The 24,657-nt window shown below is 32.4% G+C and overlaps 1 protein-coding gene across 3 annotated transcripts in view; it reads left to right on the plus strand.

Moving 5' to 3' along the window:
* Nucleotides 1–24,657, plus strand: part of SOX6 (SRY-box transcription factor 6) — a 665,386-nt gene that overhangs the window by 218,525 nt on the left and 422,204 nt on the right. Inside the window, exon 1 of one of the 3 annotated variants that reach the window (XM_012456567.2) lies at nucleotides 19,310–19,453. The exons of the other annotated variants lie outside the window; for them this stretch is intronic. The gene's annotated coding sequence lies outside the window, so the exon portion shown is untranslated. Of the gene's footprint in view, nucleotides 1–19,309; nucleotides 19,454–24,657 lie in introns of those variants that run through there. 3 annotated transcript variants of the gene reach the window in all.

Consider the following 24,657-nt stretch of genomic DNA (forward strand, 5'->3'; position numbering starts at 1 on the left):
TTCAAATGTACACTGAATAAAATGAATGATAAATATGAAAGAAATTTGTTTCACCACTCTACAGGGTTTTATCATAAATTCTATGGCTTCCATCACAGACAGTTTACAGGAAACTGTTTAGATATTGCTTCAATAGTGACACAAATTTTTCTATATGTACATGAGAAAATGCTACAAATTTAAGAGCTTTTGGGGGTTTGTATACAGAGGAGGCAATAGAAAAGGAGTGAATACAGTGTTTTATATATATATATATATATATATATATATATGTTTTAAACCCTCAAAACCAAATCACCCTTTCTGAGTTTAAAACACTTTATTTCAGCAAAATGAGTGACTTGTATTTTCCTTCCATATCAATATTAAAATATTTAGGGTTGTTGGTGGTGGTGATGTGTGTATGTATGTTTTAAGAACTACAGAGTGTATAGGAACAAGTGTACTTTATCTTTTCTAAGCAAAAAAATCGTCTCTTGATGATTTAAGAAACCTTCATATTTCTTCTCTATTGTCCCAAAAAAACCTTTGTGTTGTTGAAGCTGGATTTGGTCCAGGGGGTTGGGGAGATTTTCAAATTCTCTTTTAATCCTTGGTCTTTGTTTTCTTGTTCTAGCCAACCATCCTATTGCTGTAGCCTTTATTCTTTTGAGAAGCTGTGTTCCTTTGATTTATTGTAGTTACCTCATAGACTCAAAGTAATATAATGAAACTTTAGAGCTTAATGACTTTTGAGGTCTCCTAGTTCAAATCTTATGTTTGAGAAATTTAGAAAGTGAGACTGGAAAGTTGAAATGACTTGCCCAAGACAACTTAACTAATTAGAGGTAGACAGCTGCCATTTGTTACCTGGTTTAAATATAAACACTGAAATCAAAAGAAGACTGGAAAAGCATTATAAAAACATGTCTAACTTGTTTACCGGTCATTTTAGCGGTTGAGGGGAGATGGAATAAAGCTAACATCTGGTAGTGGTGGTGGGGTTTGGCATTCAGATAAGATTATTTTTGGTAACTATGAAAGCTCCATTTTAAATAAATGGAGAATTTTTTTCCCTGTCAAAAACAAACAACAAACAACAGCAACAACAACAACAAACTCCAGCATAACTGGGAAGGTACTAGCATAGTATCCAGAATCTGCAAACCTTTCTTGGTCCAGGCACTGTGTGAGATGCTTTCATAAGCATTATTATAATTTACAATTTGAACACTATTTCCAGTGTGGTAAATTAGTTAACTGTTCTTTTTCCTAGTTTTTGTATTTGTAGAAAGGGACCCAATGTTATTCAATTTCATTAGATGTTATGAGACATAAGAATTGGTATATGATTGAAAAATATAGTATACATTTGGCAGAATATTGTAAGATTGCAAATTTGTGCTTTATGCAAACACAGATATCACAAAAACAAATATGGACTATAATATTTAGATCAATATAAAGGCCATGGTTTATTTTTGGAACCATTCAGAAAGTATTTAGAAATTTGGGACTATATTTAATCATAAAGGAGGAAATAAAATAACCCATAATTGTACCTTATTATTTCATTATGAAATTTGCTTCCTAGTAATATTTTGGTATATTTCATGTAAGTGTTTTATCTATGTATGTATGAGAAGAAAGAACATGTCTAGCTTGTTTACTGCCCTCTCTCTGGTGCCCATAATAGTGCCTGGCTCATAGAAGGTACTTAAAAAATAGTTGTTGAGCAAATGAAAAAAAATTTCTGCAAGATTGGATCATATTGTAGGTACATTTTTATATTTAAAAACTCATTGAATTTTTTTATGTTAATAGTCTTGTAAAACATTTTAAATCACTACATCTTATACTGTCATATGGATGTACTACAATTTGTTTTACCATTACGTTACTGACTTAAAACTTTTCAATATTATAGTACAAAAGTCCACTTATAAGAATATTTTGTTTATTATTAAAGTGGTAAATATGTTAAAATGGATGAAAAATAACTCCCATGATTGTAGTGTAATGATCTCACCAAACTTTGTCACCTCCTTCAAGTTTTTGCTTAAATGTCTTCATAGTGAGATCTGCCTTGACCATCCTATTTAAAATTGCAACCCTCTAAACATTCCTGTTCCCTCTAGTGCTGTTCTGTTTGTTTCCAGAATCTTTTTTCAATATTGAACATGCCATATAATTTGTGTATCCTTTAAATGTATCGCTTTTCTGTCCAACTGGAATATAAGGTCTATGATGGCAGATGATGTTTGACTGTTTTTGTTGCTCATATTCCCCAATGTCTTGAACAAAGCCTAGAACATTGTACATGTTCAGCAACATTTATTGAATGGTTTATTGAAACTTTAAAAAATGAAACTTTTTAAAAATTCAACATTCTTACTTCAGTTTCAGAATCCTTTTTTCTTCACATGGGCAACTCTCATCAACCAGTTTTTGCAGTGGCTAAAACTTCCATTTTCTCCCTTTGAACGTGTACATGTTATCCAGTTAAATCAAATCATGGCACTTGATTGAATCTTAGGCCAATGTTGGATAAAGTCAAATGTCTTGTAACAAATACCCCAAGCTTTTACCCCTTCAAGTCAGTCTGAACCCTGTTTTTAGGTAGGTGGATGGTTTTAGATGAGTAATGTCACCAGTATCACTCCAAATAATCCCCTTCCTCATCTGGAAGTCCTTCTGGTAAGAATCTTGAGGCTTAGGTCTGAACTGGGAAAACTTAGGTTAACCTGATTATTTATCTGTACTTTGGGATGATTTTACCTTCGTCTTCCTCTAACTAATATTGGTCATATTCTTAAAATTTCCTTAGGAAAGACATTTTACAAACTTCTATTTGCTTTTTCACTATATATGGTTTATAGTTTTCTTTAAAAATAACACAGTACTTGGGAGGCTGAGGTGAGAGAATTGCTTGAGTTTAGGCATTTGAGGTTGCAGTGAACTATGATAGTGCCACTGCATTCCAACTTGGTCAATAGAGTGAGATCCAGTTTCTTGAAAAAAAAATATAAAACAATAAACATATTACCACTTTATTTGTGGATATGTTAATTAAAATATTTTATACAATAGCAATTTATATAGCTACAGTAATCCCTTATATTTATATAGTATTTATAGTTTCAAAGCTTTTTAATAAACCTGATCCTGTTTAATTATAACCCTATGAGACACACAGGACCTGGTTTATTATATTCATTTTACAGATGAGGAACCAAAGCACGGAAAAGTTAAGAGACTTATTCTAGATCATAAATCTAGGAAGTGGAAGCAAGACCATGAAAAATCTAAGTTTTTTGAGTTCTACTAGTTCAGTACTGTTTTTTTTTTTATTTTGGTCACTTTAACTTTCTGTCATAATCATGTTTTGAATCATCTTTTTGTTGACCTTTCTTAAAAGATTCTATGAAAATGAAAATAAATGATTATAATTTATTTTTTTTTTGATTTTATTTCAGTCTACTATTTATTCTGGTTCTCAAGGGTTTTCCTTTAGTTTTTTGTGGTTCTTTTTTTTTTTTTTTATAGTCTTTACCTTTTCCTTCATTCTGGCTATGAACGTGGCCTTTTGTAGCAATTTGTGAAACTACTGGCTACCATGTCTGCCTTTTGACCTTATAGAGGAAAGACATGAAACAAGAGATTAGAGTTTCATAAAGCAGAGAAAGGAAAAAAAAATCTAGGGTAAGTGGTACTTAGAGACATAGGTAGCTAGGCCTCAATAAGACCCATAGATAAAAAGTGAAGTTGAAGGACAGATTCTAGTATTTTTCTATAATGGAGTATAGTTTTTGGTGTCAATTGTTCAATCTTTTAATACATTGTGTCTGCTGTATTAAGTTTCTCCTGAGGCTGTTCCTATCCTAGTAGACCCTTACTACTCTGTCCCATACCTGCTGTGGTGAATAGGACTTACTTATTCACATCCAGAAATGTGAAATGGACAAGTAGCTAAGAGGCCAGGGCATGGTCATGGTCTTAGATGGACTACTGGCACTCAGGTACAGAAAAACAAGGTGGAATCTTAGTTATTGGAATGAAGGCAAAAGGTCAAGGTCAAACGAGCAATAAGGTATATAATTTTATTCTGAGTTCTAAGGAATTATGTTGGAGTCCTTCTTAGGTGAATTTAAGGTGGTCCTAGAGCATTGGCTCTCTAACTTTTGAGGTATGTAAGAATCACTTGGGTGGTTAGGACTTCTCATGTGGGGGCCAGGTGTCTATATTTTTTGCAAGCATTCCAAGTTATTCTGATGCAAGTGTTTATAGATTGAATTTGCAGAAAATTTCCATAAAACCTAGGATGACATTTATTGTAGGATAAGGGGCCATGTCACTACAACTGTTGAAAGAGGGGGCATTTGGAATTTGAAAGTCAGACCTTTCTACTAAGAGAAAAATGTATGTCTTGTGCCAGAGCTGAGTTTTGTTTATCTGCATGTAAGAAAGCAATAAACATGGGCTGGTATGCACTGGACTGGTGTGCTATAAATCTGTTAGGTTTTTCTCTTCATGTATCTTGTTTCTTGTGTTTATGATCTGAATGCTTTTGTAATATCTAAAAAAGATTTATACCTTTTAGTGTAAAAAAAAGTAAAGCTGATTATACTCTTGGGCCTAATCTAAGTTGTTCCTCATTTTTATTTTCCTTTTCATATCTGCCTGATTAAATTTCCCCTGTTCCTTCCACTTTCATAAATTGATTAGCATGAGTTGGGCAGACTGCTGTAATGCTAAGGGTTAACCAGAAGAGAATTACAAATGAACTATCTAGAAAGTTGATTATTAATCCAGCTAGAGAAGAAATATCCTTTTACTTAGCAAGAATGAGTATCCGAAGAGCTGATAATATTGTTCAGGCAGCGGGGTGGAATGGCAGAGCTTGGTAAGTAAAACAAAACTTGGATTTAATCTTTTATATCCACTTTTTAAAATGATTAGAATGTTGATATATTTAAACAATTAAGTCTAAGATGAATTTACAAGCTGCTGTAACAAATCCAAAAAGTTCTAAATGTGTTTGTTAATGAGATCCCCATACATGCTATTGGTAGACGGTAACTAAAAAGTATTTACATAAGTAGATAAATATATTTAATTTTGAATATTTATAAAAATACATGATTAGATTTGTGATTAAGAGCAAGGAAGTGGGCATGGATAAATGATTACTAAAACAATATAAGTCCAAACCTCAAGGAATATAAACTGAAGAATCTTGAGTGACAAACTCTTTTGTGTTTTTCACAAGAGGAAGTTCTGGATTCTTAGGTATTAAAATGTAATTTAAAGTAAAATATTCACATAAAGATTCAGTGAGATATTTTCCAGATGTCTAGTTAACAAAAACTGTTATAGGTTCTGATATTTTTGGGGTCCCAGTACTCATTTCATCATGATGTTTAATAAGGACTTTTCTAAAGACAGCTTTTATGGTATTTGTGAATTGGAAGGAAAGAGAAATGAGAGGATCTGTGCTATTTGTACAAAGAAAATTAAGTGAAAAGGTATGATTTTAATAATGTTCTTCCACTAAAGACTGCTCCTCCTGTTGTAGAAGAAATTTTGATGACAATATTTAATTCTGTAAGATTGAGATTTTGCATGAATTACTTCATATTATAAAAATGAGCCTTTTAAACATAATGTGGACCATACATTATTGGATATTATTGAAACTCTATGTAATCATAAGTCATTTCAATGTACTATTACTGTACTTAGGAGAAGTTAAGAAGCATATTAAACTTGACTTACGTTGCAATTCCACACAAACAAATGCACATTTAAAAAATCTTTTCTTTCAACGTACATCTTGAGTAGGAATAAAAACAATTCAAATTAACATTTTGTCATTTAATGCTTAAATGAGCACAGAAAAAGTATCTTTTCAAAAACTAAAAATTCAGTGTTGGAAATCTACATGATATGTGTATGTGTATTTGTGAAAATACATTCAAAATGCACGTATATAGGACTAAATAGTGTACATTTAGTCCTATATACTCGGCTTTTGTTAGTTCTAATGTTCTGGCCTATATTTAATACTGGGAATAGCAGATTATTGTAAGTGAAATAATAAAAATAGTTAACATTTATTGAGCTCTTGTGTGCTAAATGCTGTGTTTTTAATCTCATTTAATCTTTGGATTAACTCTGCGCTTGTTGGAAAGCTGTAAGGATTATAGTGTATGCTAAAACAAAAGATAAGCTAATTAAAGAACCCCTAACATCTGATGCTAAAAGTCTGGAGAATAAAGGCCCAGGAAACAAAATGTGTAAGAGGGGAGGTCCCTAAATTCTGTATGCTTGTATTTCTTAAAATTGAAAGATTTGATATGAGCCTGGGAAAGAAGAGGGAAAGGAAATGAAGTAGCAAATTCTTAGCATTCATTAATTCTTTAAATAATTTTTATTAAGAAAATTTCAGTCATACAAAAATGTTTAAAGAATGGTATAAATACCTATGTGTTTATAAGAAATAAAACATTACTAATACAGTTGAAGCCTTTCCTAGTTTTATACCTCCATCTCTTCATGCTAGTGGTAATGACTCTTGAATTTGATGTCTTTCATTCCCATGCTTCTTAAAAAATATTATGCTTAAGTTCCATATTTCTTATATGGTAGGGAAAACCCCACCTACCATGCTTTGGGATCCAAGAAATACTTTTTCTTGGCTTCCTATTATACTTTAATTAAACAAACAAAAATTATTCTTAACATAAAGGACCCTGGCCCTGCAGAATCTGACCCCTGTATTGCCAGCCTCGGCTCTTATCTTTCTCTCAAATAGTTCTTTCTGATCCAGCTACTGTACTAGTCTACTGTCAGTTTCTTGGACCCTCCAAATTCTTTTCTACACCAAGGTATTCACATAATGCCGTCTTCTCAACTGGAATGCACCTCTTTCCACTCTTCGTCAGAATGATTCCTATTCATTCTTTAGGTCCCTGTTTAAATGTCATTTCTTCAGCGAAACCCTCCTTGCTCCTTCCAATGCAGATCTTGTCTCCCTGCAAAGATCTTGTTTCTTATCCTTTAATTTATTTCATAGCAGATATTGCAGTTTGAAATTATGTATCTGTGTGGTTTTTTAGTGTCTGTCCTTCACTCTGGACTGGCCCATTTTGTTCTTGGATGTTTTACTTACCATGTAGCACACACGGTCTTGCATGTTACAAGCATTCAGTAAATATTTGTTGTTGTTATCAGGGAGAGGAATGTAGTGAGTGAGAAAGAGTGAAAAAAGGGAGATTGAGAGAACGCAAAGTACATAAAAATAGAGTCTGTTGGTTGGTTTGGATATACTGTTTAGAGAAAATTATGCAACTTGATGCTAGCAAAGATTGGGGTGAGGGTGGTGGTAGAAACGTTTTTGTTTTTTAATATCTAGCTGTAGAACATTTAACAGCTTTTCTTCATTGTTGTTTTTTTTTTTTTCAGTGTAGTCTATCACTTTTGTGTCCTCGCTTTGGGGAATCTGTATTCCTGGACACAGGAACTGAACTTTCAAGTTGTAAACTTGTGGAGCGGCCCCAGTGGCTATAATCTTATTGTGGAAATGCTATAATGGGCTCTAAAAATCTGGAAAAATTTAGGACACAGTTGAGAAAAAAATGCTTGGTATTTTTGTAGAGAAAAGCCATGAGACCACATGGAAGGGTTTTAAGGTAGATAACAATAACGAAAATATTCGTAGTGTTTCCAGTTGCTAAAATATTGCTAGACTTCCTTCAGGAGAATATAGAAAAGGTTATAAAAAAGGAAAAAGAAAATGAAGTCAGTCTGAGAGGATGGCTGGGTTTATGAAATGTCAGAATATACTTATATTGTATTCTATGTAAATCTTTGCTGGCATTTGCAATTAAGTCCAAGGCTAAAAGATTATGCTGGGATTTTTTTTGTTGGTGATGCGGGAAAAGGAGATAAAAAAGAGGATTTAATTAAAATGTTTTGGTGTTAAAAGGAGGGGATTTATAGAGTGTCTCACTTGAGGTGCCAGTATTATTAATAACATTGCACCTTATGTTTTTATTACATGTTATACTTTCAAGTGAACTTTTTCTTATATTATCTTATACATTTATTTTTACTTATCTGCATTTTATTTTAGACCAGTAAATGACTATGGAATTATAATAATGTCTTTTTTCATCTTATTCAATGTAAAAATTTCTTCTTCATAGTAAAAATACAATTAAAAATTTCAATCTCACAATATTTGGAAAGATCAAAAGTCAGTAGATTCCTCTGAGGCCTTATGGTAACCCTGTGAGATGGTTAAAGTAGAGCTGTTATTACCTTTGTTTCACAGCTAGGAAAATTGGGACAGAAATCAGACAAGAGCCAGGACTAAAACCTTTTTTTTTCTTTTAAAATGCATAGGTGTAACTTTCTAGGTAAGATAAATATTCACCTCACCCCTGCATTCCCCAAAAGATTTAGATTGGAGGTTAAGTTTTTCTAAGGACCAGGATGAATTAAGTGGATGTCCTCCATAAGTTTTTTAGATTTGAAGGTTTTATTTTTTCTAATTTCCTAAAGATGCAAAGTAGTTAACAATTTCCAGCATAAGGAACTGAGGTTAAAGGCATATAATTAACAGAGGCACATTACTAAGCCTAATTATAAGTTAAGCCTTCTTGGATGAAGTTTAATGGTTAATTTGTTGCCCAATATTTTAGGGTTCCAAAAATAAGGAGAAACAGTTGTGGGCTTAAAAGAATGAAATATCTTAATTTTTAGTAAATGAGCTGTGGCTCAAATGAAGTCATGTGATAAGGCAGAATATAGTAGCTTATTAGGTAGGCAACCAAGTCACATGAGCTGAAGATGGGTTGGTGCTCATTTAGATATTTTAAAAGAGACAGTGAAGAGCAATGTGTATGTCATTTATATATACATGTGCAGGTGGGTAGAGAGATATTTTTTTGAAAACAAATGCCAGGAAGTATTTTTAATGATTACCCAAGAATGCTTCTGCTTCATTAAGGTAAAAGTCAAATCTTGTTTTGTTTTGTTTTTTCCATTGGACAAATTGCCTGGTTGCAGAGAAATTCAGTTTCTCACACTTTTCTGGGCTCACTGGCAAAAGCTTCCCTTAGGTTAAAAGAACAAAGCATGTTTATTCTGTAAAACAGAAATCTTAGGAGAATTCAGTAGGCATCCTGGGATGGCTAGAGTGCTGTCATAGCAAAAAGAGTTTATACTGTGAAGTGCTAGACTGGAGTTTGTAGTTGAGTCTCAGAGAACCAGAGTCACAGGCAAGCAGAAGAAGTAACTTTGTAACAGTTATGGTTGACCAAAAATGGAATGGGCTTTTTGCTGAGATGATGAAGTTCTTGTCACTAGAAAGAATTGAGGAGACAGATTAAAATGTTGAGTTATTCCAAATTATTTCAGTATTAAAGTTTATGAGAAGATGTCCTCTGTGAGTCACCTGGCTGAGACAGGGAAGTGAGTCAACTTAAAGGACAAAGATATATTCCTCTATTATGTGAAGCCAAGAATGAAGTTCATGAAGGCCAGATGTACTTTCTGAATTGCTCAAGCATATGAATAATAAAAAAAGGTGTGTTTTTATCTGTAGACAGCCAATTGATATCTGGAATTACCTTAAGTTAAGAACTTTAGACTTCATGTATCCCCAAACCTCTTAAGAATTGGTGTGAGTGGAACTGTTATTATAAAAGGAAAAAAGATAAACCATTTTGTTTCTCCATAGGGTCCAGATGTGGAAAATAAGAATTTTAATCTGCATTTGGGAGAACAGATTTTAAAAGTAATAATAAATTAATTTACTTATCTTTAAAAAACTTCTGATCTTTTGGCACATTAAAAAGAGAGTAGATCACATTTTAAGCACTTTAGAGGTTTTCTGTTATTTTTGTTTCTCTTATTGGTAATATTTCATTTAAAACATTAAGAATATTTTAAACTTAAGTAAGACGTAAATACATTCTTGTTGTAAAGCAATGCCTGGCATGTAGTGGACTATCATTAAGCATTTATTGAATTAATAATTATTGAACAAAAGGTGAGGGAAATTTTTCTTCATGACTTTTTTCATCCTAAAGATGATTTCTTTTCCCAAGCATAACTGCTATTTCCAATTTTGTTTGTGTCCTTCCAGATTTCTTCTATAATCACATACACTTATATACCATTATATAGAAACATGCAGTTTTATTTCGTGTCAGGGTAACAGTCTCCCTTTTTACACCTATTGCTTTATATTTTACATGCTTTTTTCACTTAAAATTATGACTTGGAGCTCTATGTTAGTTTATATAGCTTTATCTCATTTTCTTCTACATAATATTTTGTACTATATATGTACCATCGTTATATTAATAGAGATCTGAATTATTTCCAGTTTAAATATTCTCAACTGAAATTTTAGGCATTTCAGTATTGAGGATGGCAAAATTTGACATCTTTTAAAATATATAAAATTGGTATAGAAGATTTCTACTTGGTGAGTTATGAAAATTAAATAGAAAGATAAAGGCACCTAGCACTCGGTGGACCTTTAATAAACATTAATACCCTTCCTTCCATCTTCTCTTAAATCATTTGCATGAGGGTAGGATTGAAAGAATAAAGAAATGTTATCTCTCACTTCCTCATTTTCATCTTCCCCTATATGTTATTTGTATTGCATACTGAAATTTTAATTCTCAATCTGAAGGCTGTTGAAGGTGTTGACTGACTTAGTGCTTTTTCCTTCATTGTTCTTTAATTATTGGCTGATGAGAACATGTTTACTAATAATGAATTAATTCATTCACTGACTAAAACATCAATTTGTACCTACTATAAGCCAGGCACAAAGGGGATAAAATGAAAAAAGATGTGATTCTTACATACAAGAATCTTACAAATTTGTCAGCAAGACAGACACATAAACTAATAAATACAGAATAATGTGATAGGAGCTTGGGTAAATCAGGGATGGGAACAACTAGATGAGTAGTCAGGGAAGGTTTTCATGGAGTAGGTAACAGTTGAGATTAAACATTAAAGGTTTATTAACATTTCATTGAACAAATCAAAGAAAAGGACATTAGAGGTAGAGGAATAGAATGTGTAAAGGCATGAAGGAATGAAAAAGCATGGTATCATTTAATTGTCTTTAAGGAAATACAAGAAATATTTATTATTAGAGAGTAATTGGTAGTGGGAAGGGGCCTCTTAATCCACTGAAAACTGAGTAGGGATAACAACTAGAACTCTGGACAAAACACAGCTATCTGAAGGCACTGAAGAGTGACTTGAAGCAGACTAAATCTTGAGAGGAGAATGAGCTTTGCAAAACTGGAGGGAAAGAAACTGGGTAAGTTTGCCATTTTCAAGCTTTCTAGTATGAGGGCAGGCTGCAAAAAAAAAAAAAAAAAAAAGAGTTTTTTTTTGTTTTTCTTTTTGTTTTTCTGACCTGGAGAATCAAGGGAATAGACTTTGGGCAACCACAGATCCTAAGAGGTAAGGAGGCAATCCTGTCAAAAAGCCACAGAAAGGGAACCCCAACTTTGATATTACAAATCTCTGACTGATCCCCAAACCATCCATGTGCAGGATTGGTCTCAAGCAGTCCAAGTAAGGTTAAAAGTGCTAAATAGATGTTTGAGCTACTGCTCACTGCAGATAAGACAAAATATGCAGTTTTAGTCTCAGCAAGTAAGCTGCTTAAACAACAATACTATTTAGAATACTATAAATGAATCTAGAGTCTCTACAGCATAGTGGTGGCAATGTCTAAGATATAATCCAAAATTGCTCAACATATGAAGAATCAGGAAAATTTGAAAAAAAATTAGGACATCTCAGCAGAGAGAGATAAATTATTAAGAGCCAAAAGGGAAGTTTAATCTAAAAAAAAAAAATATCTGAAATAAGAAAATCACTTGAGAGAATAATCAGCAGAATAGAAATGAGAGCAAAAATTCAGTGAAACTGAAGATAGATCAATAGAAATTATGCAGTTTAAAGAACAGAGAGGCCAGACATGGTGGCTCAAGCCTGCAATGTCAGCACTTTGGGAGTCCTAGGTAGGAGGATTGCTTGAGACTAGGAGTTTGAGACCAACCTGGGCAATGTAGCAAGACTCTGTCTCTACAAAGTGATAAAACTAGCTAAGGGTGGTGACACGAACCTATAGTTCTAGCTATTTGGGAGGCTGAGGTGGGAGGATCACTTGAGCCCAGGAGTTCAAGGCTGCAGTGAACTAAGATGGTGCCACTGCACTCTTGCCTGGTTGTCAGAGTGAGATCCTGTCTCTAAAGAACAAAAACAAAAAACCCCAAAATGACAGAGAAAAAAATTGGAAAATAAAATGAATATAGCATTAGGGATATGTGACAATATTAAAAGGTCTAACATACATGAGTCCCAGAAAATAAAAGGAAATGATGTTGGGGCAGGGAAAAAAATTGAAGAAATAATGTCACAAAATTTCCCAAATTTGGTGCAAGATACGTATGTACAGTTTTAAGAAGTTCAACAAATTCCAAGCAAGATAAATGCAAAGAAAAGTACATCTAGGCACATCATAGTCAAATTGCTGGAAATAAGAAAATAGTACAGGCAAAAATTGTTTTTCTTTTGTAAAGACCAAGAGAAAAAGACAACACAACTTACCAATATTAAGAATGAAAGAGGAATTATCACTATATATCTTACAGATACTAAACAGACAATAAGAGAACATTATGAATATCTTTATATCAAAAGTTATACAACTTAGATGAAACAGACACATTTCTTAAATAATAACTTACCAAAACTGACACAAGATGAAACAGAAAACCTAAATATCTCTTTCTGAAAGAAATTAAATTGGTTCATAAAAACAATAAAAATTTCTATAAAGGAAACTCCAGGCCCAAATGATTTCACTTGTGGATTCTATCAAACATTTAAGAAATAACACCACTCTTACATAAACTCTTTCAAAAAAATAGGAGAGATGGGAACAATTTCTACCTCATTTTATGAGACCAGCATAACTCTAACATCAAACCTGAAAAAACATTACATAAAAGGAAAATTATCGACCAATATCATTCATGGTGATAGATGCAAAGATCTTTAACAAACAGTAGCAAATTAAATCCAGCAATACAGAAAAAGGATGAAATATCACAACCAAGTAGGGTTTAGTCCAGAAATACAAGATTGGTTTAACATTTGGAAAATATCACTGTATTAATAGAGTAAATGAGAAACCATATGTCATTTCAATAGATGCAAAAAAAACAGTTGACCACATCCATTAATAATTTAAAAACTCCCAGCAATGTAGGAGTAGAATATAACTTTCTTAATCTGAAAAGGGTGTCTATGAAAAACCTACAACTAACATCATATTTGATGGTGAAATAGTGAATGCTTTCTTCCTAAGATGGGAAAGAAGATACTGTCCATGCTCATTCATCCTACTTGACATTGTATTCAAGGTCCTAACCATTAGAGTGAGGCAAGACAAGGAAGCAAATAGTGTAATAATACAAGAGGAAAAAAGTAGAACTGTATCTGCATCTTTGTGAAGGTCATGTGATACATGGTAATATCTTTAGTATTTTAATATACTAAGTGGGCAGGGATAAAAATTGCATGGTAAACAATGGGAAAGATGATTTCATTTTGACTTAACCTTTACAAATTAAAATTAGTAAAAATAAGTTTAGATATTGACAGTATTCATTTATAATTCTAACTATGCATTAATTCTTAGAAGAGAGATCACGTTTTTAAGAGTAATTGTTCAGGTCAAATATTATGAAAGCAAAATTAATTTCCACAAAGTAGTACCATCCATCATAATAAAGGCCATTTTTGCAAAGAAAATTTCCTAAGGACTTTAATCTTTATATATTCAAATAATTCTTTGCAAATAATCTACCATACTGACTATCATTCCTGACAATTTCTATTTCTTCAGTTTTTATCTTGTCTAACTGTAAATTGTTGATTTGTCCATGGTTTGAGCTGTTCTCTGATACTATATTTCTTTGCTTCATGAAATCTTGCATCTTTTGCAAGATTTATGATTTTGCTTTGCACTCACCTTGCAATTTTATTTTGAATACTGGTTTGATTGCCACAATGCAATATCTAGTAATTGACTAGCCTGATTCTCAAACTTGACTGAAAAAAAATTACAGGTTTGTGGCAGTTTTAAGAAGTATTCTTTTGCTTAGGTTACACTTCAACCAGTTAAATCAATCTTTTGAAATGGGACCCAGGCATCAATAGTTTTTAAAGTTCTCCATGTGACTCCAATGTGCAGACAAGTTTGAAACCACTGAGTAATGATTATCAAAGGTATGAGGACATTAAACCAGATGTGTGAGATACATGTTAAGTTAATCTGTGAGGGATGTTTACGTGAAGACTAATTTTACAAATGATAAGTTTATTAATGAATGCCTTTTACCTTCTGTATAATTTTGGTGACTCACATAATAAATATTTGGATAACCAGAGAATCTCCTAAATCCATTGAGTGCCAAGTATATATGGGCCGTGGTGAACTAACATGTATGTTGTACCTTTCCTAGTTTACAATCCAAATAAAAGGATGGCATTAAATAAATACTTTATTATAGGATAATAAATACTATGAAGGAAAAGGGAGACCTAATTGGGTTTGGGATCAAGGATGATGACTATACATTAGTGATATTAAAGCTGAGACATAAATGATAAGAGGGAACAGTGTTTTTGAGGATCATAAATGGAAAAGAATCTTGTAAGCTCTAAGAACAAATAGGGAAAAGTGATTTAGAGAACAATCAACAGAGAATAGTTAGAGAGGATCAGGTCTTATGTTGCTAAGTGTGTGTATATGTGTCAGGAAATAGGAATAGAAAGATAATGTGGAATCAGCTTGTTAATGAGTGTTATATCCATAAAAGAGAATCTATATCTTGTAGGTTATGGGAAAATAATGAAGGTTTTTAAGTAGGATATTGAAATGATTAGATTTTATGTTTCAGAGCCATGACTCAGTTACCTCACCACTACCCCCGTCCCCTGCAAAAAAGGTTTTTTCAATGTGGTATTCTCAACTTAGAATCAGGAAAGTAAACTTTTCTTTGTTTTGTGTTTCCTGCATTACAGTAAAATGATTGAAGTTGAATGGATTTATCCTTCAATTCTCATTATTATCCCACTTTCCAAGCTAAACTCAAAACCACATGTATAAGAACAACAACAACAACAACAAAACCCAATTATGCTAGTATTCCAAGCAGAGTCTTCCTATGAACATTCTATTTTGCCAAAGACACCTTTAAAATAAGGCTGGAAGCTTGAGAGCCATACTTGAGGGGTTGGCCCCAGAGAACAACATAGCTCCAGATACCACAGATCTCTCAACATGTTAATGTGGCCTAAGGCAATTCAACAGCAGCAAACATGAAAGTATCCTCTTAGTTTGAATGACTAGTAGGAAAGAAAGTAGGAGAGAAAAAAATACAAAATTTTAATTAAATAATGTTTTATATGTTTTTCTCCTTTGGACTCAATTCAGTCACAAATTATATAACAGTTGCCTGGGATTTACACACCATTAATTAATTCAAAAGAGCAAAAAATGAGTAAGAACCAAAAACTTATTTATTATGCCCTTCTTCCTTTTTTTTTGGAGACGGAGTTTTGCTCTTTTTACCCAGGCTGGAGTGCAGTGGCGCGATCTCGGCTCACCGAACCTCCGCCTCCTGGGTTCAGGCAATTCTCCTGCCTCAGCCTCCTGAGTAACTGGGATTACAGGCACGCGCCACCATGCCCAGCTAATTTTTTGTATTTTTAGTAGAGACGGGGTTTCACCATGTTGACCAGGATGGTCTCGATCTCTTAACCTCGTGATCCACCCGCCTCGGCTTCCCAAAGTGCTGGGATTACAGGCGTGAGCCGCTGTGCCCAGCCTCCTTCTTTCCTTTTAAGCATCATGAAGAACTCAGTATCTCTTGTGATCCCAGGAGTTTGCATTTCTAAGACTTGGGTGTATCCAATTTAAAATGTATTAAAATATGCTCCCAACATAATAATAAAGGCAAGATATTTGTTTTAGTTTTTCTTTATCTTTTTGTTTACTGAAAAGTTTTTCTTTTAGATGATGGAAATAAGACTTGAAAATAATGACACTACTGAGAGTAAAGCATACCTCAAGAGCATTTTTGTTTATTTTCCAAGGATAAAATGCACTTTAGTAAACATTTTACAGGCATGATTTAGACTTACCCTCTTTTTATTAAAAAATATAGATGCCTCTGGTATTAAAAATGTTATATGTTGCTTTTAACCCACTGACAATCAGAATCCAAGAAAAGAAATAAAATAGTCACAGCTGAGTCAGCTGAAGTGACAATTAGATCTGGAGATGTCAAGTTTTGGAGGAAATTATAGAAAGGGTGAACTGAATATTAATTGTGATCAGGGAAGCACATAATCTAAATTCTAGTTATGATTCTGCCGCAGAGTCTGTGTGACTGTGTTTCATTTAGTTCATCTTAAATCTGTACTAGCCCTATACTATTACTACTGATAATAATAATAACAGTATTTGAAGTAATTGAGAGTTTACAATGTCCTAGTACTTTGTGCCTTTTTATTCTGTTTTTCACTCTTTTTTCTTTTTTTTTTTTATTACTATACTTTAAGTTCTGGGGTACATGTACAGATCGTGCAGATTTGTTCATAGGTATACACGTGCCATGGGGGTGGTTTGCTGTATCCATTGCCCCTGTTTTTCACTCCTTTAAAGTTAGAGCTCTGGTTAATGAAGAAAAAGGAAAATGATTTCCATTCTGGGAAAATGCACTTTTTTTTAAGATGAAAAAGTCCTTTAGGACCTGCTGTATAGCTCTCTGGCATGTTCTCTATTAATTGTACATGGTCTTCAGTGGGACAGTTCCAAAGACAGATACATACTACAGGTCAGAAAGAAAAAAAGAGCCATATGTTCATTTCTGATATTTAGTTTGCTTTCTATGCTGCCATTCTTTTTTGTGCCCATTGTTCAGTGACAGTGATTACATGATAATAGCTAAATTTGCTGAAAGCATTTTTATTTCTATTTTAGAATGTAAAAAGGTGCATTTCACTTATGACTGTGCTTCTTGAACTTTCTTATCAGCTTATTTCCATTTTTTCCTAGAGTTGTTTAAACATTTTTTTTACTCTAAAAATTAGGGTGTGTCAGAATTGTTGCAAGCAAAGATAGAGATAATCATATGTGGTTCTTAAAAGTTTTGTGTTGTTACTGACTGCTGTTTAAAATGGTATCTATAAGATGAATCTACTTTTAGCATTTTTTTCTTTTTCAAGTGAATTTATTGTGTAACAATTAATCAAATTTTTCTCATATGTTACATTATTTTAATACCTTTATTCTAGGATGTCATGGAGGCAATTTGAACAGGAACTCACTATAGAACGAGTTAACCTATTGTACATTTGTGTGTTTCTTAGGTTTCTAAAGACTGCCTCCTTAAGTGCAAACATTATTTTTACAATTTAACTATACATTCTGATTCCTAAACAGTTTATTGTTTAGAAAAAATAGAAAGGTTAAAGAAGATAATTAAAATAACCTATATTTCATTACCAGAGATAGTTCCTGTTAATATTTTGGTGTAATATATATGAGGGTAAAGGTTATATCATAGTTTTATCTTCTGATTTTTAAATTTAATTTTTTAACAACGTTTCTCAATGACTCAGCTATCACTACAAACATCTGATTCCTGAGCTGGTCCTTGAATTGAGGGTCTGTTAAGGCTATTTATCTCTACATTGAGTGATCTCCTAATTGCTGTGAGTTCTTGTGTCTGCAGTTTTGGTTTCCTATCTTTGCCTTTTTCAGACTTGAAGTTGTCATTTTTCTGTAATTGATGTTTTTGCCTTTAGCAATATCAGTTCTCCTTCCATACGCCTTTATAAGCTGCTACTTCTATTTGACTGTGGGCTGTTAAATTAGATAAGAAAAGAGGGAAAACTAACATTTTATAGGCCTTTTTGTTGTATGGCACTAACGTAGGTGCTTTCAAATGTGATGCCATTTAATTCTCTAAATAACTCCTTGAATTGTTATTAGTTTATATTTTAAAGATATTGAAGATCTATTTACTGAGCACTTTGTATATGCTAAGCACTGTGCTAAGAACATTCATTACATATATCTATTGGGTTTATTCCTGCATTACTCCAGCAAGGTGAACTATTGTACAGATATAGGTAACCTGGGCTCAGAGAAGTTGAGCAACTTGGCCAAGATTATATTATTGGTAAGTGGTGGAAGCAGGATTTGAACCCAAGTGTGCTCCTCAAATAATTAAAATTATGCTACAGTTATATTTAAGAGTAAATAGATTCTGAGCTGAGGAATTCTCCTTTAAGAAAAGTAAATCAACTTGAGACATCTGTTTTAGATTTTGCTGCCTTTCTGATTCTTCTTATTGCTCTATTATAGGGATGTTGCTGTATAAGGAATATATGGAGCAATGTAGTGATATAAGTGTGGAAGAGTCTAAGGAACTCAATATTTAAGCTGAATTAATCCTAAAGGAATGAACTTTAAACATTTTATGAAGGAAGGAGCAATTCTTATTATTATTACAGAAGCCTTTTTTCATGACTCATAGAATCGTGAGTGCATTCTTTGCTAAATTTCCTATATCAAAGGGTACTTACACAGAAGTTAATACAATAATTAGCTAAAACACCATTGTATAGCTACATTTCTCAGGGAAACAGGATTTAATCTCAATGTATACTTCAAATTATATATGAAAGGGGAGTAATTTCAAGAAGCAAAAAGTTTAGTTTTTTTTTTTTTAAATGGGTCTTAAGAGATTAAGTTGTGGTTAAGAGCTTGGTCTTTAGCTAGTCTGCCTAGGTTAAAATCCTAACTCTGCCGTTACTAGTACAACTAGTCCTGGAGTTGACATTGACTCCACGTTGAACTCTCTAACTTCATTTTGGGTCCATTTCTTAGACCTAAGCACAGAAGCACCTAAAGTTGCAGTATTTTATTGAGAATAGACACAAGCTTCAAGTGAGGAATTAAATATAACATCTCTTTACCTTTGGATAATTTCCCCCAAGTTGAGAGATTTCCTCTGCCTTTTGAAAATATGATGCTATATTAGGTAAAACGGTTACAGTGCAGTTCTTTTCAACTGAATTGAGTGTTGAACATGCTTGGTATCCTATAATAACAAGAAACCTTATTAATTTGCTATTTTATTATTGAAAGTGCAAATAGCAAATTATTCTCCCTCCCACTCTAGTGTGCATGTGCAAGACAAAGATAAAAGCCATGTTTCCTTCGTGGAAGGGTGTGGAGGTAGAGGATGATTTCAATTAGAAATAATGACACCAATAGAGGCTTGCAATGAAGATATCGTGGCCACGGAAGGACAAAGGCAAGAAGTTAATTCCTGAAGTTGAGGTATTTGATTAAACATTTAGGCTGCTCTTTATGTGTACAAATGCCAGGTATATTGTTATTTACGAGCCAAGTGACACTGTATTTGACAAAGGTATTTTCTGGATGTTTTGATGATAGTTGGGAGAGAAGCAATCCTGTGATATCCAGATAACTTGTAATTAGTAAAGCAAAAATAAAATATTTCGATAAGCAATGACTTTTACTCCTCTTTTATAATGATTAACTGTAAGAATTGCCTTGTTTTGATGGTGCTTTATTATTTTGGCTAATAATACTCACTTGGAGAGAAAATTACTAGACTTTGATTAGAACATCGATTCTTATTTTTTTTTCATTACCTTAACAAACTGTTTTAGAAATAGCTTCCAACTTAGTGCCACCCTCCTGTGATTTTATATCTAAATATTTATTTTTAAAAGTTTGGCATTGTGTCCATTGTGCCTCTAGCTGTGTGTGTATGTGTGTGTATGTTTGGGTTGAGGAGGGACTTGGGAATAAGGATAAATTTTAGAGATGGAAGTCAGCGAAAGATGATGTAAAAGACTCAAATTTTGTACTGAAAAAGAAAAGGTTTCAAGCATGTTTTCTCTTTTGGTGAGAAAAAAATGAAACTGACTCTATTATGCATATTTTCATGAAGAATGTATATAAATATAATTTGGAAAATTATAAGAACAAAATTACTTTCTAGAGATGAAAGAAAATATATGTGACTTAAAAATTGCAGCAGAGGTAAAGAAAAATTTGAACATATTTTAAGCATAGTGTCCAATTGGGATAAAGTTTTAACAGAACAGGCTGGGCCATTTATAGATTACAACACTTTTAATTTTCTCAGTGTTACAAAGTGTTTATTTTGATAAAGAATTTGTTGATGCTATATCAGCTTCTCCATGTGCAGAAGTGCAACTGGGTGATTAGTTAGGCTTGAGGCTAGCAGCCAAAATGTAGAAATTTGGTCCCCAGTTCTTTTTCTGGAATAAGAAAAAGCTACTGAGTTTTCCCAAGCCTTGATTCCCTATTACAGAAATTCTTCACTATCAAGGATGTCAGCTTTTTTCTCTCCTCATTTTCTTTCTTTTTTTTCTAAAATCCTCTTTTTGTCTCATGTCATTACCATCTTTGTCTGTGTTTAATTAAGTAAGTACTAATTTTAGAGGTATTCCAGGGTTTATATTAGCTTAGTCGTGTGAAACTTCTTTACATTTGTATCAATTTTTTTCTATAATTATAAAGCTAAAGAATCTATTTTTTTTTAACTGTAAGTTTAAAGACAAGGACTCTAAAACTTGGAGAGATTATTTGGTTTGCTCAAGATCATATGTTTAGAAATTAGGGCTGGGACTTTTAGTAATGCCACATGGCCAATTACTTGATTCCTGTTCATTTATTTTTTGTCTTGCTATATTGATGACCAGTGTCAGTATATTATTTTATCACCTGTTTAACTATTTTGGAATTGTTTTATTTTACTATATCTAACTATCTATTCCATCTGTTAGTAGACGGACACAGATAGAGGTGATTTGCTTGATTGCTTTTTATGATTCATTTGCAACTTGATATAGTTGACATGTAAGTGGTTTCATCATTAAATAAAATTTATGATTGGTCAGATAGAATATACCAATACATTTACGATATTTGTTTTTCTTAGAAAAACTATCATATTTGTTTGTGTTTGTTTTGGCAGTAAGAAGTTATTATGTTGTTTTTGCTTTTAGCCATAATTATGGGCTTGTTAAACAAATTAGTTGGTAGAATGGATTTGGATAAAACAGTAAATATAGTCTTTCTTAATACTTTTTTTTCTGATTAAAAAACCAAACTATGGTTATTGGAGACAATCAGAAAATATAAAAAACAAATTATAAAAGCTCTGTAATGACATTCAGAATTACTTCAGAATGTTTATTCTGATTATGTCCTTGACATTTTTCTATTTAGATGCACATATTTATTAAAGGAAAAATGGGATCTTATTGTACATGCTGTTTTGCAATCTATTTTTAAAAAGTTAACATGAGCATTTCCCTATGCCATTAAATGCTCTTCTCCTACCTACCTTTTCTTTTTAAAATGAACTTTTTATTTACTATAAAAGTAACAGATATTGAATATAAGAAATTTAGGCAATACATATAAAATAAAGAAAAAAACCTTTTCACTTTATATTAAGTTATATACACTTTTTGTATTGAAGTTTTCATGTCTTTGCCAATTTATCTAATGTGCATATATATGTATATTTCATCAAAAATGTCATCATATGCTATCAAATGTTTTATAATCTACTGTTTAATTTTATAGTATATCATTTACAGTTTCTATGATATCACCTGTTATTTTACATGATTAATTTTAATGGTTGCAGACTATTCTATTTGTGGCCATTTCATAGCTTAGCTGATTTAGGGAAGGTTATTTTTGATTCTCCATTATTATTAACAATATTGCAGTAAACTCATTTGTAACTAAATCTTTGCATACATCTGTAATTATTTCTTTAATTTAAATTATTCAAAATGGATTGTTGGGTAATCCTTTTTTAAAAGAATTTGGTTCGTGTTGCCAAAATGCCCTCCAGGAAAGTTGACCAGTTTACTCTTATCAACAATGTATAAGAGTACTCATTTTTCCTCAACCACTCTGACACATTATTATTATTTGTAACCATTGCCAACATGACAAGTAGAAAATTCCATCTTATTTTTAGTGTAATTCGCATTTCCTTATTAGCGAAACAGAATATTTCTTCATTTATTTGCGTTTCTTTTTTTAAGACGGCATTTCTCTCTTGTTGCCCATGCTGGAGTGCAATAGCATGATCTCAGCTCACCACAACCTCCACCTCCCAAGTTCAAGTGATTCTCCTGCCTCAGCCTCCTGAGTAGCTGGGATTACAGGCATGTGCCAGCATACCCGGCTAATTTTGTATTTTTAGTAGAAACGGGGATTCTCCATTTTGGTCAGGCTGGTCTTGAATTCCCGACCTCAGGTGAGCCACCTCCCTCAGCCTCCCAAAGTGTTGGGATTGCAGGCATGACCCACCACAACGGGCCTGCATATCATTTTTAAAAAATAAATTTCTTATTTCTATTCTTTGAGAGATAGTATAGATTTTGGAGTCAGATTGTTGATGACAGGGTTTGACTCTTGGCCGTATCATCATTACTTAATGGCTCTGTGAACTTGAGCATTTACTTAATTTCTCAGTGTCTCAGTTTCCTTTTCTGTAAAGTGGGAATAATAATATTATGTCATAGGTCTGTTGCAAGGATGAAATTCATGAATATATATAAAAATATTTAGAATAGCCTATCACCTCTTATTGATTTATAAGAGGTCTTTATATGCTAAAATAGTAACCCTATGTCATATATGATTTAGACTTTTTTCAATTTTATCATTTTGTCTAATTAAAATTTTTAGAAAATCAAATCTCTCTCATGAAATCTAAAGTTTTATTTTTGATTTCTGCCTTGAGAATCATGTTTAGAAATCTCTTTCCCATCTTACATTATATAAATGGTCACATATATTTTATTATAATGTTATCTTTTTTTAATCTTTAATTTTTCTAATCTATTTAGAATTTATTTTGTTGTGTGATATGCAATTAGGATATGAAGAACCAATTATTTCAACAATATCAGTTATAGCATTCATCTTTTAAACACTAGAATTTTAATTATACGAATATTTGGGTCTATTTTTTAAGTTCTTTAATGGAGCTGCCCATTTATTTGGCAAATTTTAATTAGTCATATTTTATGTGCTTTTTAATTGAATTATCCTCATTTACAAATTATCTTGGTTATTCTCAATTATTTGCTTTTCCACATGAACATTTGAGTCATTTTATCAAGTCTTTCCTCCCACCCCCATTTCCAAATCTCTGTGATTTTAATGGAATTCTATTAAACTTATAAAACAATTTTTGATTATATGACAAAATCCCAGGATGCATTGTATTTTACTTTAAGGACACATTTTTAATTTAACAAATCCATAATACTTAGCACGTTTGTTGAATAAATGTTAAATGTTTTAGTGCTTACTAACTATTGAATATTTACGTTGTTTTGATGTTTTCTCTATCATGAGTAATACTTTAATGAACATATTTAACATACAATTTTTTGAACATTACTATGATGATATCTGTGGAGTAAATTCCTAGATAGCTAGTTCAGAGAGTGTTTTTACTGGTTTTTATACACATTGCCAAGCTGCCTTCCTGAAAGGATGCACCAATTTACACTCTGCCCAACAGTTTGAAAGCGTAGTGTCTCGATCAGCTTATTTGTCTCCTCATGGTAAGATGCAGTTCCAGTTTCTAATGAGTTTGAAATTAATATTTCATGGCAGAAGAAGCATTTTAACTTTTTAAATGCTTATTTATATTTTCTGGGTATGGAGGAGGTACAAGATAGATCAAACTTGCTCAGTTTCGAGTAAAATCATGACTCCTCTGCTATAGATAGTGACACAATCAATGGAAATGTGATTCTACACGATGGGACAGAGTCACATGTACAAGAGCAAGATGATAATAACAATGAAGAGAAAACAATATTACTTTAGGATAATGTCTTCAAGTGGATTTTTTTAAATTTAAATTGCTTTTCTTTTTTTTTATAATAAAATCACTTGTTGCTCTCTTCTTGAGAGCAACAAAAACAAACATTGGTTGCCTGTATAGTATCTATGTCTATTTGATTTTAGTTCTTTTTGTGACAAAATATTTTCAGTGGTACCTAGCATGACCAACCTCACTCCTTCTATGATTAACTGGATTAAAGTGTCAATTTTTGGTGAAGAAGAAAATTCACATTTATTAATTTTTGTCTTTCATACTTGGGAACTGAGATATAAGCAAGGAAAACTAACATTACAGATTTGAGTAGTTGTACAGTAAGAACCTAATTAACAAAGGGTTTTACCCTGGTTCCTGCAGTTTTTATTTATCTACTTATTCACTTCTCCTGCCTCTTTTTCCTTCTCTTGACGCAGTATATGTAATACTGAAAGAGAACAAGGCTCAATCCTGATGATATAGTTATTATCACTATATTTTAAAATTGAAATACTCCTTGTCTGGAAACAAATACCAACATCTTCGACAACTGTAACTAACAACTTGACTTTTTTTTAAATAAAAGATTTCTTTGTAGATTGCTTTATGAGATTTTCATTTCCTG

The sequence above is a fragment of the Aotus nancymaae genome, unplaced genomic scaffold (assembly GCF_030222135.1).
Source record: "Aotus nancymaae isolate 86718 unplaced genomic scaffold, 86718_ANA_hifiasm-v0.15.2.pri h1tg000059l, whole genome shotgun sequence".
Taxonomy (NCBI): domain Eukaryota; kingdom Metazoa; phylum Chordata; class Mammalia; order Primates; family Aotidae; genus Aotus; species Aotus nancymaae.